The sequence below is a fragment of the Sebastes umbrosus genome, chromosome 16 (assembly GCF_015220745.1).
Source record: "Sebastes umbrosus isolate fSebUmb1 chromosome 16, fSebUmb1.pri, whole genome shotgun sequence".
Lineage (NCBI taxonomy): Eukaryota > Metazoa > Chordata > Actinopteri > Perciformes > Sebastidae > Sebastes > Sebastes umbrosus.
The window spans coordinates 2657082-2661473 of record NC_051284.1 but is presented as its reverse complement, the minus strand read 5'-3'; the positions used below and the strand labels follow the sequence as shown (position 1 = coordinate 2661473).

Genomic DNA, 4392 nt, shown 5'->3' with positions numbered 1-4392 from the left:
CAGAGTTCAGCGCAAATCAAGTCCTGTTCAAGACCATAATAGGCAACAGTGTCTTTCCAGTGTTAATATAGTGATTAAGGAGTTAGGATGGACGGAAATTCACTAAGAAAGACCATGCCAATGACCATATGGGTTTAGAATACTTTATTACGTATTGTAGATGGAGGGGTGCAATGATGATGTAGGAGGGATGGGTTAGGAAGGAGGATGAGGGGATGAGAGTCAAGGGCAGACTAGTTAGTAAGAACAGGAAGGAGCTGGATACAGGAGCTACGGGTCGGCCGCCGTGTGGCTGCGGGTCAAGCGTCAGGAATCTGCCCGTATGGTGTCTAGAGGAGCGTCTTTCTCCCGAGGGACGGCGGTGGTGGCTATGAATGGCCCCTCTGTGGATTTGTCGGTGTGGCGGCGATGGCTGGTGGCATCGTAGTGGGGGCGGTTTTGGAACGAGGAGATTCGGAGAGCACAGATCGATCATTGGACAGATCGTGATCCGGAGGGGATGAGAACCAGCTCATAGTCCATGGCGAGGTAAGCGATCTAGCTGTTAGATAAAAAGAGTAAGTTAGCGTGTCAGTCTGGACCAGAGGTCAGCAACCTGCAGCTCCGGAGCCAAATGCAGCTCTTTAGCTCCTCTCCAGTGGTTCCCTGTGGATTTTTAAAAGAAGTAGTGGAAATGAATAACTGTTTTTTTGTTAACATTTTCATTTTTATTTATCATTGTTGTAGGTCTATGGTACGACGGTACGACGAAGTATTAGGGCCACATTGAGGGAAAAAATTAATCTGAGATTTCGAGAATAAAGTCGTAATATTATGAGAATAAAGTCCTAGGTTTACGAGAAAAAAAGTTGTATTATGAGAATAAAGTCATAATATTATAAAGTAGTAATTTTACATGTTATTTAATTTTTTTTCATAAAGTTATGACTTTATTCTCATAATATTACGACTTTTTTCTCGTAAAGTTATGATTTTATTCTTGCAATATGACTTTTGTTTCTCATAAAGTTCTGACTTTATTCTTGTAATATTACAATGTTTTTTTTCTTACAAAGTTATTACTTTGTTCTCGTGATATTACTACTTTTTTCTTGTAATATTACGACTTTTTCTTCTAATATTACAACTTTTTTATTGTAATATTATGACTTTATTCTGGAAATCTCAGATGTTTTTTCCCTCAATGTGGCCCTAATACTCCGTAGTACATTTTCTTTTTGGCCCTCACTGCATTAGACTTATATACTATACTGGAAAAACAAAGTTCGGAAACTTGTGTTTGGTGGATTATTTCTCTGTTGTTACAATGCTAATTGGCATTGTATTTTACATCGTTGGAAAGCCTGTTTATTTACCTTCGCAATGATGTCCAACTTGTAAGGATCATGCATTTGTGGGATGAGCAGCACAGCTGATTATGTGGGTAGCGCCCAAGAAAAATTTGCCAAAATGCTCTGCCAATGGTAAACAGTGTATTCTCATAAGGCTACCAGGAAGCCTGCAATGACTGCCCTTCACCGTCAGGCCCGTTTGCGCTGTTGTCGACAACACAGACAATGGAACCTGAACATGTGGGGGAATGTCATGTTCAGTGATGAGGCCAGGTTCTGTCTGCGAAAGTTGGATTGCAGGGTCAAAGTATGGATACGACGCGGAGAACGCTATGCTGATTATTGCACCGATCGAGTAACAGCTTTTGGTGGTCGGCATCTCCCTCACTGGCAAAACAAGGCTTTTCATCATTGAAGGCCATCTCAATGCAGTGAGATATCGGGATGAGATTCTGCAGCCAGTGGCGATCCCATATCTCCACAATCTGGGACCTAACTTCATCCTCCAAGATGACAACGCTCACCCCCACAGAGCCAGGGTTATCACAGACTACCTCCACAATGGAACGGCCTGCCAAGAGTCCACACCTCAACCCAATAAAACACTTGTGGGATCAGCTTGGGCGTGCTGTACGTGTTGGAGTGACCAACACAACCATGCTGGTTGACCTGTAACCAATCCTGGTTGAGGAATGGAACGCCATCCCACAGCGTGTGACCAGGTTGGTGACCAGCATGAGGAGGAGGTGCCAGGCTGTTGTGGCTGCGTATGGATCTTCCACCGCTACTGAGGCTCCTGACAGTGTATTAAATGAATAAAGTGTAAAATAACCAATATGTCTTGTTTGTTCCTTGTTACTGATAGAGAGTTCAATCATCCAATCCACCAAACAACTCAAAACAAGAGTCAATACCAACAGGAGAATACACTGTTTACCATTGACGGAGCATTTTGGCAAATTTTTCTTGGGCGCTACCCACATAATCAGCTGTGCTGCTCATCTCACAAATGCATGATCCTTACAAGTTGGACATCATTGCGAAGGTAAATAAACAGGCTTTCCAACGATGTAAAATACAGTGCCAATTAGCATTGTAACAACAGAGAAATAATCGACCAAACACAAGTTTCCAAACTTTGTTTTTCCAGTTTATATACTTAGACTGTAAGCTGTTTCCTTCATCACAATACTCAAATGTTTTGCGGCTTCAGACAGATTTTTTTTCTTTGTACCTAAAATTGCTCTTTTGATTGTAAAGGTTGCTGACTCCTGGTCTAGACGAACGAATGAACGGACGAATGTGAAAACTAAGTCAAGAGGATTGAACGGATCAGGTGTGCTTAAATACTTTTTCCGGAAATGGGATGTGTTTGTTCCCGAACTTAGTTACAAAACTTCATCAGTCTATCTACAGTATAATCAATACTGATCTGTCTTCTAGCATCAAACTAATCAATGCCTAGAATTTAGATTTGAGGACTATTAAAGTCTAATAAAAATTAAAGCTTTTAAAGCTAGAGTGAAGATACTGGCATCATATGAAACTAGAAAAACCTGATGAATCCATCGGTACCAACCATGTCATACCAGCTTATCAGGAACAAGGTTAAATAACGCTCCAAATCCTGCGCTAAATTAATGTCCATTTTCAAAGGGGTCTCTTGACCTCTGACCTCCAGATATGTGAATGTAAATGGGTTCTATGGGTACCCACGAGTCTCCCCTTTACAGACATGCCCACTTTATGATAATCACATGCAGTTTGGGGCAAGTCATAGTCAAGTCAGCACACTGACACACTGACAGCTGTTGTTGCTTGTTGGGCTGCAGTTTGCCATGTTATGATTGGAGCATATTGTTTTATGCTAAATGCAGTACCTGTGAGGGTTTCTGGACAATATTTTGTCATTGTTGGTGTTTTTAATTGATTTCCAATAATAAACATATAGATACATTTGCATAAAGCAGCATACTTGCCCACTCCCATGTTGATAAGAGTATTAAATACTTGACAAATCTCATTTCTACATCCATTTATGTCTAACTTCGGGAGCGGAGATGAGGCTTGTGCCCTTGTGTCCACAATTCATGCATACATGCAGCTTTATAAATCTGATGAAAAGAAATCAAATGCATATTTCTGTCTTTGTGTGATGTTGTTTTAGGAGTTGTCAGCCTCTGGCCCCCTGGGGTTTAGAGGGAAACAGGTAAAAGTTTATGTGAACTGACTTTAGCTTGGATCTCTATTGTATTATAATGTAAACGGGACTGTCGGTGATGACTACCTTTCCTCCTTATAGAACGGCTCCCATACAGGATTAAGAAGCACCCGCATGTGGTGACACAACAGTCTTCTGTTAGCTGCATACAGCTGAGCCGAATAAATGAAATGAGCTCCGACCTGCGGTGAATGTCGGGTACATTGGAGTGGATCTCCAGGCAGGACGGGGAGGCAATGTCATCAGACAGCTTGACAGCTTCTTGGCGTGGTGGTCGATGCTTGCATCAAGGCTCATTGAGAGAGGAGGGACTGTTAAATATTTTGCTCTTCATAGGGTGTCAACCATGTCCTCAGTCTGAAGTAGAAAATCAAGTTACATTTGCCAAGTTCATGAGTCATGGCAACTCAAAATGGTGATTATGATAATAAGGTTCAAAAAGGTTAATACGATGTTTGAATGATTTTTTGCATATTCAAATAGACGCATTGTATTACAAGAGTGATACTTGTACATTACACTACGAGTGGTATATTAAAAGTAGTAACACTGGCAGTACCAGTGAGCATAATGCTGTGTTCAGACCAAGAGCAAAGCAAACAAACACAAGACTTGCCTAAACCTAACTTCCTGTGAAAATGGAAGATTATTTTGAAAGGACACTATGCATGTAACGAGCGTATATTGACACGCCGTCCCTGGTCCGTCCAAAAGTAACGCAAGGGGAGTACCCCGTGCACCGGTCTCCGATGCCGAGGGGCACTGACCAAGCGGCGGTATTTGAGGAGTTGGCAGGGAGAATGCGTTGTTCCCGTTCATACTGACCTTTTACAAACAAAC

At 41.8% G+C, this 4392-nt stretch overlaps 1 long non-coding RNA gene across 1 annotated transcript; it reads left to right on the top strand.

Annotated features, from left to right (window-relative positions):
• Window positions 1-217: 217 nt before the first annotated feature.
• LOC119504413 lies at window positions 218-4024 on the top strand. Its single transcript, XR_005210563.1, has 3 exons — window positions 218-528; window positions 2592-2667; window positions 3634-4024. It is a non-coding gene; the product is annotated as an uncharacterized LOC119504413 (long non-coding RNA).
• Window positions 4025-4392: the final 368 nt, after the last annotated feature.